The following is a 16,810-nucleotide window of genomic DNA, read 5'->3' on the forward strand; positions in this document are numbered from 1 at the left end:
AAAGGAGCTTAGCACGCCCGGCGAAGCCAGCACTCAGGCAACTGGGCAAGCAGTACATGATGCACCCAAATGAAATAACTGCAGCGCTTTTGCAAGCACTGAGACAGGCTGTATACAGCCTGTCTGCTCTTTTAGAGAGTCCCATTTTCTTTGGCAGACATAAACAGATGTGTCTCAGAAACTGATAGAGGGTGACGAATTTAAGGTTTGCTTGTAGCATATTTTAGGAAGTAGAAGAGTGCTTTGCTGTTTAAGCCTCCCTCTCTTAGCCCACCCTCTATCTCAGCTAAAGAGGGGCTGGAGCAGGGATTCCAGCCCTTCCTGCATTCCTGGCTCCCTAAGGATGCCCAGTGACATCCTGTTTTGAGGCCCCCCCAACCACCACTTAGTCTAGGAAGACTTCTGATGAACCTACTTGTTGCCCAAAGTCAAAAAGGACTTTGGGATGCTCTAGAAGCCTTCTCTCCTTTTCAAAGCAAGCTGAAGAAAGTTGCTGAGGGGAAATTCTGAGCAGCAACCTGTTGAAAGGAGTAAAATGAGGACTTAGCTGGGGGATGATCAGGTCTTGTTTGCGGCTGCCTCATTGGAAACACACATCTGCTGTCTGGATTGTGGCAGACATAGAAAACCATCCTTCAAGCAGCTAAGATTCTGACTCTGCATACATTTGTGAGCTGTTCAAGCATTGGTGGGGTGGTTATGGCTGTGAATCCTGCCCTTTCCACAGCATGTTCCAGCAGCTGCCACTGCAAAATGCTGTGGTGCTGCAGGCCCAAAGACACTAGCAGGTGAGACCCAAAGCACCATCAAAGCACCGCAGAAACATTGTTGCAAGGGTGTGTTTAATTTACGGAAGGGAAAAGATTGCAAATAAGGACATGAGGATCTCAAGAGTATCAGTCCTGCGCCCCCTTTTGTTCATCATCAGTGGCTTGTGACTTTGGGAAAGAAGTTGAAAGGGCTGGACACCATCTAACCAGGTGCATCAGAGATAGAACCTCCACCGAGAGGCTCAGTGGAGCCTATAGGCTCATCCAGAGGAGTGATGGGGTTGGAACGTTAGGCGTGTGGTTCTGGGAATAGAACCTAGAGCCTCCTGCATGCAAGGGATGCACTCTATCATCTGAGTCATGCCCATAGCCCCAAGGCTGTATCTTTTAAAGGATAGCATTTGGAAAAGAGACTTTGAGAGAATAATTTTTTTTCATTTTAGGGAAACCAAGATATATAGATGCCTAAATGAAAGAAAAGGCAAATATCTCCGTGGGCATTAACATAGACTTTCATTCTCCTCCAGGGGACATCCAGATTTTCTATATGAATTTGTTAAGAATGGAATTTAGAATTCCAACCTAGAATTTATAGAGCAGGTGTGATGTCTGGGAAGGGCTGGTTCCTCTGGATGTCTGTGAGGGGAGAAACCATTCAAAGCCTTTCTTCTTGGCCTGCAAGGGGCTGTTTCTTCCCTCTTCTCACAACTGTCTTTCTCTGATACATACATTTGTTTCTATGGCCAGGTTTTCTTTTAAAAATAAGGACAGAGATCATGTTGGATTAAGTCAATCTAAAGACCTCATTGTAGCCTGATAACATCTATAAACATCTTAATATGAATTTATATTCTAAAGTACTGGGGTCAGGAATTCAAAAATTTATTTGGGGATGAGGAACAAAATTCAACCCATAACATTAGCTAAAAACCAAAGCACCATCCTTGTTATCCAGAGACATTGGATCCTTCCAGAGACTGACCACCTCACTCTGGCTGAGTATTGGGTTTATGTGTTTCAAGTAGTGGTAAGGGTAACTTAATTTGGAGGACCATCCAGATCTTTATCCATTTTTCAGAGTCTGGATGTTCCATTGGTTTTGCTAGGTAACTGGCTGATAATTGGAGAAACATTCCAAATGTAGGACTCAGATGCAGGTACAGAGACTTTTGTGTAGAGATATTTATGCTTATAGTATTCCTTGGGTTGTACCACCTGGCTTGCAGGAATGAACAACCACTTTCCACTGTCCCAGAAGAGACTTCGATTTCTCCTACCTTCTTCTGCTTGCAATCCCACTGTTTGGAGAAATGGCCCTCTTTTAGCTACAGTGCAATATTTTTAAGGTCCTAAAAGCCCATAAAACAATAATTTTGGGTGAGATAGCCAAGAAATTCAGTGAGTCTTAGAACTATTTATGGTATTTCCTAAAAACAAACCAATTTTTTTTTTACCTTTTATGGGAATATATATTTTCTACTGGGAAAGTTTGCCCTTTTTTCTTCTTCTTTCTTCTTCCTCTACTCTAATTCTTAGAACAGTCTGGCAGAAATTATACCCAGTTGAATCCTTTGTGTGTGTCTGCCTTCTGACTTACTCCCAGTAGTCTTTGCAGGATGGCTTTGTTTTGTTAAATGGTAGAGTTTAAATGTTGATCCGTTTCAGCAGAACACTGAATCTATCCATCAGCATATAATTGCATTAATATTAATTCTCATTTCAATGAGAAAGGCACTTCGTAATCACTTGTTATTTAACCCTGACTGCAACCTTTCCAAGAGAGAAGAGGATGCGTTGACAGGTTCTGAGATGAGCAATTTTGATGTCTCCCTGTTCAGGGTCACTGTGTGGGGAGAATGGTATGCGTCTCTGTCTAACCTGGTACAGTGCAGGCATCCTGAGATTTTTATACAAGAAAGGAGGGTGAGTGCCTCTTGCTGGATTCAGTAATCCAGACTTCTGCATAGGAGAGTTGAGAGCTGTGGATGTTTGTCAAATACAACTAGGAGATTCTTTCCAAATCTCCAAATAGATGTTCCCATGGGTCATTCTTCATTGTGATGCTCCTCCCAAGGCAGCTGATATACTTGCCAAAGTTTCTTCTTGAAGAAAAGCATCTCTCCCCACCAGGATTTGGAGAAGGCTGTCTGCCAGTGGAAGAAAACTTTCCTCACAGCTCCCTGAAGTGCTCCGTGAGGAATGAGGTCCAAGGCCTCCCAGGCATCTCTACCTTGGCCAGGAAACTCGTTTTTGTCGCGTCTTGCAATAGGAACAACATGTCTGGCAGCCCCCTCTCTCCTGAAGCAAAGTGAGGACTGGCAATCTGGGGATAGCAGTGAGCTTGTAGAAAGTGTGTTTTTCATTGAGAATCTTGCTGTCTGGCCCTGAGAGTGCTAAGACATTTGGTCTTCATTTAGACATTTTGACTCACACCTTTGAAACAGAGTCTCATGTAGCCTACTATTCTGGAGTTCAACTCACTCAAGAACTGAGGATGAGTTTGAACTTCTGATCCTTCTTTTTCTACCTCCTGAGTACTATGGATACAGTACAGGCATACCTCACCATGACTAGCTAATAGATAGTGGTGCTTGAACCTGAAGCTTTTGTATGGCAAGGCTTCTGTCTCTCATGTGTGAGTACCTGAGAGTCCAAGTCAACATTCCTAAGCGCCAATCAAAATATGGCTGAGTTGTTCTTTAATATAAGCATTGCAGCTTATATTAATGAGCAATAAATATAGTATAGAAACTTCTGGAAAAAAAACTTTAATCAGAGAAAATTAATTTTAATATAAAATCAATACATATAAAATACTAATGGGAACTTGAAAAAAAAAAGACTGGTAAAATCATGACAGGATTTCCTGTGCTTCTCTATCTCTTTCCTTCTACTACCTTCTCCCAAGGCTCTGCCTTCATCATGTTATTTGATGTTCATGATTCCATGTCTGTTCCTCTCTGAAAACAATCACCCCATCTTTAGCCCACTGGCTCTTCTTCCCACCCTGGCCTGGCTATTTAGACACATAGTTCTTCTACAGGAAGGCACAGTATCTGGGGTTTCAGCTATATCTTTTCAGAGAGTTTCTCCTTACAGGAGAAAAGATGGATTAACCTTCCAAGAGCTTTCATCTTGGAATACCAGTTATCTGCTCCCAGTTGCCCTGGGGGAAAATGGCAGTTTCCTGGGTCAGGAGGTAGTAGGGATGAGTGAGCAAGGCCACCATTCATGTGTCCTGTCATCCAGCAGTCATCTCTCAGGGGATAGCAGGTGCCAAGCCTCCTTCTAGGCCTTGAGCAGCCAGACCAAGAACCTACCACCGGCTTCCTATTCCTGGGAACTCAGGCCCTTGAAAAACACAAGACACCCACAGGGAAAGCTGACTTAGCTAAGACTCAGGATTAGCGGCTGCACAGCAAGACCTCTATCTCTGTTTTGATGAATAATTCAATGAATGAAGTGCCAAATGGCTACCGGGAAAGAATGTGGGGGCAGGGAGGGGAAGTATTCTGAGACCTTGGGAAGTCAGAGGAGGGCTTCTAGAGACAGCCCCATGGCCTGGAAGGACTTGGATTTGTTGACTAGACCTTGAAAAATGGGAAAGGTCTCTTGCAGGAGAGCAACCCCAGGCTGGGAGGAGTAGAACAGAGTAGAAACAGAAACTGGAGATTAAAATTAATTCTTTAAGAAGCACTTCATTTCCTGGCTTTACTCTTTCAAGCCCTTGTTTTCGACTGTCCCCCACCCTGTACACTCCCCCTGATTTCCCCTTTGATATAATTCAAAAAAAAAAAAGCAGGCTAGGGGAAGGGCTGCATTTTAAAACCTATGTTGCCTGCCAAGTTGTGTTCCCAAGTTCTCTAAGCTCCACATGCAGCCAGAATAACTTTAGGATGAAGCTCATTAATAATGTGCATGGCAAATCACAGCCTCTGTAGGAGGCCTGTGGAGGGGGGCTCTGCCCCTGTCATCCAGCTTTCAGAAACGGCAGCTCACAAATAGGACACCCTGTCTCCTCACAACCTGTAGGTGCCATAGCTGTTCATGCAGGTGTCCCATGGGGAAACTTCTTGGGTGAGATTTCTCCACCAAAGGCAGGCCTCAAGGGTAGGAATCTGATATCAACAAATACAATTGCTTCCTGGCTGAGCATCTTTGTTGGACATTCTTAGATAGTCACAGCTGGAGGAGGGGAACACCCAACCACACAGGACTTTGCACGGTGCACCCATTAGTTGTAATTAAGTAAGCCGGTGCAGTGATGACAAACGAATGTGGCACCAAAAAGACCATGCCCATATACAGAGACATTCCAGTGATCTTCAGTAGACAAATCAAACAGGCTTCCCCGCAAACACTGGAAGAAGGCAGGTGACCACGAGGGTCTCAAAGGGCAGCATCTCCCGGGATTCAATGTGGCTTAACTACTTTTTATTTTGCATAGCCTCTTCAAGGCCTGAAGGAAAAGTAGGCCCATGCTACTCATGCTACTTTTCCTAGCATGTATCAGGTTTTTTTGTTTGTTTGTTTTGTTTTGTTTTGTTTGGCTTGCTTTATTCTGAATGTACCTACGACATTTTATCTACTACTTCCTCCAAGGAGGGGAAGATGCCCACTGTTTGGAGCAGGTTTTCCCAATGATCCCGTCACCCTCAGCTCAGGGCTCCTGAGGATCAGGAGGAAACTCAAATCTGTGTTAACATCTTACCCCCTAAGCCAGAAGGTCTGTGCTGGTTGACAAGACAGCCATTATCCAGGATACCAATGAGCCTCGTGGATGATGTCTCACCGATATCCGTTTCAGCTATCTTATTTCATGTTGTGGAAGATTCTAATACTATGACTTTGATATCCCTGCAGCCCTAAGTAGACAGTGCTTCATTAGAGTTTTTGAAATAGGGGCACATACTCTGGGGGTACGAATGAGTATTAAAAACCAACAGAAAACAAATTGGGAAAGGAGTGATGGATGGCAGTCAGATTTCCTGAACAGGATTTAGTGAGTCAAGAGGGAAGATTAATATTTACAATAATGGAAGGGGACCCTGAGGGAACCATGTGCCTGTTATTGAGCTGACCCTTTATATGATGAAAGCCTAGCATGGTGGTCAAGATCAAAGACTCTGTGCTTCATTGCTTGGGTCTGACATTTAGCTTTGTAGCTGACTTTCTGGGTGTCCAAAAGGCAAGTAACTTAACTTCCTTGTACTTTCATTTGTCCATCTATAAGATGGGACTGATGATCTTACATATCCAAGAGGAACATTGTGGCAATTATGTGAGTTAATTTATGCAAGCTATACATAAGAGAATCTGTATCTTGTGAATATTAATTGATTCTAGCACATCTTTAGTCTCTATTAATCTCACAGTTTTACTATAACCATGCCCTTAAATATAAATGTTTATAGACTTGGTAAAACCTTTAACCATTTTGATTATGACAGACATTAAAAAGTACATGACGAGGCGTGCCTATAATCTCAAGCACTTGGGAAGCTGAGGCAGGGTGATTAGGAGTTCAAGACTAGCTTCAGTTATATAGTATGTTTAAGACCAACCTGGGCTATCTGAGACCCTGTCTCAAAATGCAAAAGTAAATTAAATAAATAAATAAAAATGTTAAAACTCTAGGAAGCAAAATATGCAGAAGTCAAGGAATTATCGTGGAATGATCATCAGATCAAGAAATAGGTCAAAATCTTAAAAATTCTTCTGGTGTTCCCCATGCTACTTCTTGATCCTCTCTGTGGGTGACATAGAAGGGACTTTAGGAAGTGACAAAGCCATGAGGAGTTAATCTGTCTTATTGGTAGGATTCTTGCCTGACAGACTCAGGGGAAGTAGCTAGGCCTATGATCTATGTTTCTCTGTGTGAGGAGATAGAGGCAGCTTTTGTCCCTCCGGAGTGCTGTAGACAGTACCTTGAGAGCAAAGAGCAGTTCTCACCAGCCACTGAGTAATGCTGGCATCTGAGGTTTGGACTGCCTGGGCTCCATAAACAATATATGTGTGTTCTTATAAAATACAGTCTCAGGTGGTTCATTATAGAAACCCAAAGAGACCAAGACAGCAACCTTGGCTTTTCTAATTATTCTGCCAGACAGTCTGACCTTGATTTTGATAATGTAGCTGTGATTTGTCTACTTTCATTGCTGTGTAGTATTCTGTTGCATCTAGACAGCACATTATTTTTCCTCCATTCTGGATGCGTGCATTTTCTGCTTGTATGTTATCAGGGATCATAGTGCCATGAATGTTCTTGTACATACTTTCAGAAGCACATCCATGCCAAGTACATATTTAGGAGTACCTTGCTGGATTATTTTTGTAAGATTTGGTTATTTGAGTTTATGTGTATAAACATTTTGCCTGCATGCATGTATATGCTGCACATGATTTCCCGTTAGAGTCCATGTTTCAGGGATTATAGATAGGAGTCAGCAGATGGGTACTGGGAATTGAACCAGGTTCCTCTGCAACAGTTTCAAGAGCTCTTAGCCTCTGAACTATTTCTCTAGGCCCTATTGCTAGATTATAAGGCATTTTCTACTTTAGTACGTAGGGCCAAACAGGTTTTTCCAATTGCCACCATTTGCAATGCCATTACATTTAAATCTCAACCAAAGTCAGGAGTATCATCATTGCTGTCGAGTTATTCTGAGGATCATCTAGTGGAACCTTTTTGTGTTTTTAATTTGAATCCCTCAGTTACGGATCAGATATATTGGCAATTTGGATGCCTTATGTTGAGGGTGCCTGCTAAGTCTATTATCCATTTTTCTAGTTTAAAATTTTGTTGTTGTTTTTGATTTGTAGAAACCCTAATATCTTCTGGTTAGCAATGTGTTGCAAGTAACTGTCTCATTTTGTGAAAACTAAGTTTAAGTGTTAGTGTTTTCTTAAATAATAATATTTGTCAAATAATTAATTTAATATTTAGTTATTTTTTCCTCTAAAATAAATATTTAAATAAAGCTCTTTTCCAGTTAAATTGTTCTAGTCTCACTCACTGTTTTTACTATATCTCATCCTTTGAGAAAACAGCCATTATTATGTTTAATCTTCGCAGTGGCCTTTTGCCCTTGATGTCTGTAGTTACAGATTTAGCATTGGGGTCACTGGGATATTTACCTGCTTACCAAGGGACACACAAATGAAACAGCAACATGCAGAGCTCAAACTCCTTCATCATTGCCAAATCAGTAAGCAATTTTAATACTTGTTTTACACGCTGGATGTTTGTGAGACCCTTTACCTTTCTATAAACTTTATACTCAATAGTGTTCTCCACAGGTGCTTACAACGTTGATAGGTTGTTAAGTAGATCAATGAAGGGAAGGATGAGTGACTGGATGAATAGATGGATGGTCAGGAAAGTAAATGGAAGGAGATAAGGGTGGGTGGATTAGTGTATAGATATACAGATGGGTAGAAGGATGAATTGAGGAAGGAAGGGATTGGTAGGTAGATGAATGGCGTAAGGGATAGGTAGATGTCTAAGATGATGAATTGAAGGAGGAAGAAGTGAGTGAATGAATGGGAAGAAAGAAAATTAGAAGGAGGCATAAATAGGTAGATGTATTAATAGGTAAATGAATGAATGGAGGGAGGAATAGACAGATGAATGAATTGACTGATAGCCTGGAGGGGAGATAGATGAATGTAAAGATAGACATGTAGATGAGTTAAGGGAAGGATGGATGGGAACATGAGTGAATAGATGGTTGGAAGGAAGGATAGGAAATTTTTTGGAATGGTTGGTGAATAGGAAAATGGAGATGCATAAGGTGTCCTGAAGGGTTTTCTCAAATACTGTCAATAGGGAAGAGCCTTCTCTTAGGCTAGTACCTGAGAGTCTGTACCTATGCACTGAGCCTTACAGCAGCCCTAGCCTGACTTCTTCCTTCTAATGACCTTGTGGGAGAGAAAGCAAGATTAAATTTGAGGCCAAGGTGAGGAACTAGAGGTCCAAGGTTTGACATTTTAGACGGAGGGCTACATCCTCTATTTTCCTGGTGCAGCAGCTGGGAAGGTTTCTTGCAGAACCAGTGGATGCAGAATTCTGCCACTCCACATAATAGTTTACAAAGTTCTAAGAGTCAGGAGCATGTTTGAGATGTAGGAAGGCTTTTCTAATGGCTTTCGGATCCGTGGATAGAGGGATGGAAAGCCCTTCTCTTCATCCTCTCACAATACAGAAAGACTCGATGATTAACCCCCATGCCATTGATACCCTCCATGTTTGTTCTCACCTCACTCATGTTTTCTTCACCCAGTGGAACTTTCCACTACTCACTCACATATTTGCTTGCTCTGCCCCAGGTACCAAGCTTGGATGAGAATATGGCAAGGTGTGTGTGAGACTTAGTACCACGGTATAGAGAGATTCACCTCCATGAGGACCTCACCCAGGAATTGGAGGGTGGACTGTTCATGAAAGTCCCCACTTCTGGTTGTAAATCTCTTCTTGAGCTATTGGTTGCATCCTTTTCATCCTAAGTAGCCACTGGCACCTTCCTTTTTCTGGGTGTTAGTGACATGCTGTTCTAGACTATCCCTGAGTGTTCATGTAGAAAAGCACTTGTATTTAATAGATTGCATTAATTTATTGCTTTTATTGATCTTTGGAAATACTCTGTATTATCAGAAGTAATAGCTTTCTTTGAAACAATGAAAGTCCTCCTCATTAGCATCCATTTTTCTATGTGGCTTTGGGGGGTGGAATACCAGATGCATAAGGTTCATTTTGGTGATATATTGAGGACCATCAGGGTGAACAATGGCTTTGACATAAATCAGATGGAAGGAAGAATTTAGCTCATCTACCATAGGCTTGCTGGAGTTTTTGTAATAAAATGAGCAGACTACTTTTCTTCCTCTCTGTGATGTCAAACCCCTCTGAATTTTCCAAGCGTATTATCAGTGGGCTTACGTAGCTCTTCTGGGAGATGCATTCCCCTACAGCAAGTGCAGTTTACACTAAAGCTTTCCAAGTGACAGGGGTTACATCATTGACCACTTGTAATGTATTCAAGGCCTTTAATCTGCATCAGTTTGTTCTGGGACCCTCCTCTGGACATCTTTTCTTTCCTTCTCTTCTGAATGCCTGCTGGTCTAGGACTAGCTCATGGGCATATCCAATATAGACACTCACTACATACCTGTATCTATACAAAACCATTCATGTTCACACCATACAAACACAAAAATTGTGTATAACAGCAGCATGCACAATGGCATAAAATTTATATAATGACTTTTCGCATGTAATAAGAATGTATGATTCAAGAGGCAATTTTGTAATACTTGCTCCTGACAAGTGTGCCCCCTACAGAAAGAGTTTATAACTGCCTGCTATTTCAATAGTAACCACAAGGTCCTGCTTTTTGGAAAGAAGAATCTGAGAGAAATGCTGAGAACTCAGGGGTCAAGAGATGGGCGCTTCTGCCTCTGTCCTCTGTATCCTGCTGCTCTGTCTCTGTGCATTCATAGGATAGCATTTCCTCCCAGAGGACATAGCAGAATCTGGCACTGACCTGCACTTTCTTGTAGAGGTTCTATGGCTTAGGTGCCCAGTCCTCAGAGCTTTTAATCTTGGCAATATTCAAAATAGCAAATCATTCTACCTTCCTGGTAGATGCATCCGTGAGCATTCAGACTTCCTTGGATCTTTTCTACATCAGGCAAGAAGCAGAACACACACTGCTTGTACATCCACAAAGACTATGTCCTCATGCAGGGGGAGCTCAGGCTCACACATCTGGGGAACAGGACCATTTTCTAGCTTGAATCTAGTCCCAAGCTGTGTGACCTTGGGCTGATCACTCAGCTTCTCTGAACCTCAGGTCATTTCCTATTTACATAATGAGATTAATAATGCCAAAATCAAAAGATTATTCTGAAGAGTCAATGAGCCAGTGTTTGCCAAGGACTTAGCAACATGCGACACATAATGCCTGGTCAAACAGTGACAGCTCTAGTCATTAGTGGAGTTTCTCTGAGCATCCTTTGAGCAGGCAGCCCTGGAAGCTGTGGCTAAGGAAGGATACCTCAGGTTCCATTTAGACTCTGTCATGCCCTGATTGCAAGCAGCTTGTGGTTCAGGAAATAGTTCTAGCAACTAAACCAACAATCAAAACACAGCAGGAGGTATCCACCAGAAGCCCAGAGTGCAGTGGTAGAGCCTGGAGCCTTCCCCAAGCCCAGGAAGATGACTGGAAACATCTAAGACTAAAAAGCAGAGTCGATGCTGGATGCTGCAGGTGAGCACCTCTCCCCCACCAAGGGGAGAGCCTTCCAATTTCATGCTAGCACTTTGCCCTTTAAATATTAGGTTTAAAAGGGTTGGTACATCTAGTCTCCAAGTAGAAAAGCCAAGCAAGGTAGCTTCCCTTATAATCCCAGAACTGGGGAAGTAGAAATGGGCAGAGCCCCAGCCATCCTATCTACTTGTTGAGTTCTAGTTCAGAAAGAAACTGTGTCTCAAAAAAGCAAGGGTGATGGTACCTCCAGCTTCTACCTGTCTGCATACATATGGGCACTTATATGCATATGTATATGGTAATGTTATATTCAGTGAATACATCAGTGAAACTGTTTTAAAGTGTAATTAAAATCATGTATGATTTAACCTGATTCTTGGAGGGGGGAGTGCTATGTGTGGTATTTTCTCCAAAAGAGTGTGCCCCCTACAGGCAATGTGCACATTGCCAGTTATTCGCATAGTAATTAGTTTAAGAAATATCACTCTCTCATGCTTGGCAATTATTCTTTACAAGTTAGTTGAGAAAGAAGTAGACACTGAGATTTTCCACACTCTTGTCTATGGAAATGCACCTGGCCATTGCCTTTTCCTTCCTACAAGTTGATAACCAGCTCTGCAGGTGGGACTCAGGCCCTTCTTTCTGGCCAGGGGTAGGACTCAAGTAGGAGGCTCCATTCATGCCTGCAATCAGTATGCCAGGCCAGGCTGATCAAAGCTGACTCTGGCCCCTGGCTGGGCAGGGTGTGTGTGTGGTGGATACCCTATCTGATAATCAATGCCCTTCTTAGTCCTTATCTTCCAAGGAAGTGCTGCCCAGTGTTATCACAGGCAGAATCGATTAAAAGCAAAACTTTGAACTCATCTGCTCAGTGAGGTCTCCCTGGAGTGAATATCATCCCTGCTTTGACACCATGCTGTTGCCTTGCCTGCCTGCTAGAAACTCAGCTATGGTTCAGATATGCCTCTATTCTGCAGAGGGCCCAGAAGAACTCCCATTTTCACAGCTTAGCTAGGGTAAGGATCATTTAATGCATTCATCTGCATGAGGTACCTGCAGCCTGCGTACTTCAACCTTTTTGTTTGTTTGTCTGTTTCTTTTTTCTCACTTAAAACTCTTTTATTTGTTTTTGTTTTTCGTTTTTAGAGACAGGTTTCTCTGTATAACCCAGGCTGTCCTGGAACTCACTCTGTAGACCAGGCTGGCCTCGAACTCAGAAATCTGCCTGCCTCTGCCTCCCAAGTGCTGGGATTAAAGGCATGAGCCACCACTGCCAGGCCTAAAACTATTTTAAACAATGTATTTTGGTGATATTCTTTTCCCTCCCCTAACTATTCACAGACCCTGCCTATCTCCCTAACCAATACAATGTGTACTCTCCCCTTCTCTCTCTGGTCAATCAAATCCAACATTTTGGTTTTCATTGCTGTTGTTAGTTTTCATTTTATTTCACTGGAAAGGTGTTCATGCTCTTTTTAAACTTCTCAGCACTTGCTAGAGGAGTGCACCTGGAGCTCTTTTTAAAATCTCCAGCCCCTCCCCCCCACCTTGTTTCTATTTGAAGAATTTCTTTTTTCTTTTTCTTTTCTCCCTTCTTCTTTCCTCTTCTCTCATTCCCTTCCCTCCCTCCCTCCCTCCCTCCCTCCCTCCCTCCCTTCTTTCTTTCCTTTCTTTCTTTCCTCCTTTCTTTCTCTTTCTCTCTCTCTCTTTTTTTCTTTCTCTTTCTTTCTTTCTTTCTTTCTTTCTTTCTTTCTTTCTTTCTTTCTTCCTTCCTTCCTTCCTTCCTTCCTTCCTTCCTTCCTCCCTCCCTCCCTCCCTCCCCCTCCCTCTTTCTTTCTTTCTTTCTTTCTTTCTTTCTTTCTTTCTTTCTTTCTTTTTCTTTCTTTCCATTGAAAATAGATTCTTCTCACATTAAATACATCTTGACCACACATTTTCGTCTTTCCACTCCTCCAGGATTCTACTCACCTCTCAGAAGAGGGGCAAGGAAAGAGGTGATACACACCAAGAGAATGTGACTCACTGAACCAACTATGTACCCTGAGCACTTAGTTGACAACTGGGGTTAGGATAAAGAGGCTTTCAAGAGGTGTATGATCAAAGACTAGCTCTGTGCTGAGGACAACTGGGGACTCAGGAGGAGAAACATGTAATCCAGAAAAACCAGGGACCCAGCTGTCAGAGGAATGGAGCTGGTGTTAAGCATTGGAGGATACAGACACACTTGGGACAAAGTTGGGGTGTCGTACAGCTTGAGATGGCCCAGATCTTCAAGTGAGCATGCGTGTGCCCATACATGCTAAGGAGAGGGAGCTTATAAGCTGCCATCTTTGGGTAGGCACTGTATAGTACTTCTCTCCAGTTGAAACATTCCATCCAGGAGAGAGGAGGAGGCTTCTATGACTCTGAGGTAAACAAGATGCTACATGCCAGAGAAAATAAAATATTGGAACATTCTAGAAGATACCCCCCCCTTGGACTCCAAGCTTTATAGGTGCAAAGAACTGCTGGAGAGGAGACTCAGGCTAGGCTCACTGCAAGAATACTACTGGGACTCTTCAAGCTAACTTCAAGTCATGTAGAAAAGTCTAGTGTTGTATCTCCTATTAGTCACTACCCGTGTCTGGGTGGTCTTTTCTGTAATACAGCTACTTTTGAGTCACCTCGACACCTGTAAGTGACCCCTGACCCATGTTCCTGTCAATAACCTCATAGAAAAATTTCCTTTTCCACTAAGCTGGACTTGATGCCATTGTTATTTTGGTTTGTGTGGTTCCCTATAGGCATAAGCGTTACATCTCCCCAGGAAAAGCCTGCCACACAACACTAGATGAAGCTTACTAAGTGTGATAGCTAATTTCTGTGCTAGTCTGTCTAGGTCAGTGTGTTTCAACCTTCTTACCCTGTGATCCTTTAATACAGTTCCTTGTATTGTTGTGATCCCCAACCATAAAATTATTTTCACTGCTATTTTGGAACTATAATTTTGCTACTGCTTTGAATTGTCATATAAATATTTGTGTTTTCTGATGATTCGATGACCACTGGGAAAGGGTCCTTACACTCCTACAAAACGGTGGCAACCCACTGGTTGAGGCCCACTGGTCTAGGTTTTGGTTCAGCACAAATCTCTGTGTTGCTGTCTGTTAGAAGTAACATTTGAGTGACAGTCTGAATAATGCATATCACCCTTTATCACTGGCCAGGTCTCATCCAACCAGCTAAGGGCTTGAAGTGGTTTGAATTTGAAATGTCCCTCACAGATATGTACATTTGAGCCCAATAATATCTTAGAAGATCATGGAGCCTTTGCAGTGCGAGGTATGTCACAGTGGGTGTATCTTAGAGGATTCCAGTCTGGCTGCTGTTTTCCATTGCACAAGATATGAACAACTACTTGAAAAGCTCACTTTGCCATGGGTCTAGTTGTACCAGTCATATACCTTCTCTGCTATGATGGATAATACTGTCTGGGACTATGAGCTCAAATACCAACCCACAGGTGCTTCTATCAGATATTTGGTCACAACAACAAGAAAAATACCCAAGACAGTACTTATGATCATAGACAGAGCTATCCTGAAGGAGCCTGTCTTCTGCAGACAGTTACCCAGGAACTGGCCTTAGTTTCCAGCTCGCCACCTTACAGTCCTGGGTTCAAGATGGCAACACCAGCTCTCATCTGAATTATCAACCTTGCTCTTGCATACAATCCAAATTCGTGCTCTTAAGGGTAGAGGAAAAACTGCTTTTGTAAGAAGACTTTTCTGAGTTGTCTGAGAGACACCTCTCTAAAAGGCCACCGTGTTGGCAGGTGTTTCTAGAAGGCTTGCTCTCACTGTCAAGTGTGGGAAGGATGTCTTTAGTAAGGCAGCTCCTGGAATGAGACTCCCTCCCTGTAACATGGATAGGGAGAGTAGCTTTCCAATCTGTCTCCTCTCTAGGCTCCGGCTTCAGATGAGCCGAACCATTTAAAAATTCCCCAACAAGAGACCCCAGGCACCGGAAGAAGTGATGAACAGATTTTCAATTTGGCCTTAATTTGCATGAGTCATTTTTTTTTTTGTCCCGTTTGGCATTTGAAATCGCTGTCTTGAATGAGACGCTGGAGGTGGAGACTGTGAGTTATTCACAGAAGCATCTGAATCTTATTTGATCTGGACATGGCTGAAAGTCTAACCTCAGCCTCAGAGAGGTGAGAGATAATAGGGGAAGCCTCAGAGTAGTATCCAGTGATGTGTCCTGGGATTTAAATAACCTCTTAAAGCTTTAGCCTAGACCTCTCCCAAGGGCTTCCTGCAGTGGGCACCTCCTCTTCTGTGCTACTGACTGGTTTCTTCTTGTCATTTCTCTTACTCAGGATAGTGAAGTACTCTGCTAGAGCCAGACAAGGCTCAGGATGTGTTTTGAGGTCCTAGGTGTACGGCATTTGGGGATGTCTTTAGTGAAAATATGAAGGCGATAATGACCGAGAGAAATTATAGTGGATGATAGTGATGGCTAATGATTGCTGGGTGCTTTTCTCATCCTTCCCAGGCCCGAGCCTGGGCTTTCATTCTGCATCTCTTGTTTGCCACAGAACTCAGATGGGGTGAGAGGTTAAGAAATGTCCTTAGTTACCTGGCTAGTAGATGTGGTAGAGACAGATTTGAACCAAGAGATCTGCACAGGACCTGTGTTTCTAAACTCAGTTCACACTAACATTTCTCCTAAGCTGCCTCTCTGATATGACATAGAGCCAAGTTCCTTTGTCCTGTATAATGTATGAATGTGATCCATTGAGCAATCATTTGCACACCAGGCTGAATCAAGGTCTCCAGGACTTTCCTAAGGACAGCTTATTGGTACAGGAATTTTCCAACTCAGAAATGGGTGGCTTCCTCCTATCCTGCAGTAAGTCTCTCTGCCCACTCCTTCCTTCTTATAAGGATTCAAGATCTGCTTCCTACCTTCAAGACTTTGGTTCTCATCCAGAACACACATAGTGACTTTGCCTTGGGCTTCACCTGAAGAAGACTTTTTTGTGTTGTTTGATTTTTAGAGACAGGGTTTCCCTGTGTAGCTTCACTGTCCCAGAACTCACTCTGTAGGCCAAGCTAGCCACGAACTCAGAGATCTGCCTGCCTCTGCCTTTTGATTACAGATTTGTACCACCACAACCCAGCCAGCAGAAGACTTGCAGAGAAGAATTTTCTGTCTGATATTATAGAAAGCAAGCTGGATCCACACAGTAGAAACAACAATATAACCCCCCAACATACACACACACACACACACACACACACACACACACATCTGAATTCAGATAAACCTTGTACCACAGATAAACTCTGTCTCACATGAAGACATGGGAAGACAGGCAAATTGTGAGTGCCATTCTGAATTTTCTCTCTAACTGTGTCATAGAAAGCCACCTCTGTGGTCTGGATGTTGCTTGAATTTTGTCTTCTAGGTCACAGAAAGGAATGGGTAGCAACTCTAGTCTAGTTAAGCAACCAAGCCAATAGGTGTAGTGGGGAGATGGATGGGGCTGTAGGGTAGAGGCAGAAATCCTAACTAGAAAGTCACCACTGTGCTGGAGAAATGTGTCCACATGGTATTGTAGGTGGCTCACCAGGTATGGGTCATAGATGGTCGTCAGTACTCTGACAGTGAGGAAACTGGGCAACTTGAGCTCCTGGGTCTCTACCTATTTGCTTCCTCCCTTTAAGCAGTTTCCTGTTCTGTGTGTGCTGGGATATGGTAAGTACAGTGACTAGAAAGCTTGTAATC

This window comes from Grammomys surdaster, unplaced genomic scaffold (genome assembly GCF_004785775.1).
Source record: "Grammomys surdaster isolate TR1022 unplaced genomic scaffold, NIH_TR_1.0 351, whole genome shotgun sequence".
In the NCBI taxonomy this organism is placed as follows: Eukaryota; Metazoa; Chordata; class Mammalia; order Rodentia; family Muridae; genus Grammomys; species Grammomys surdaster.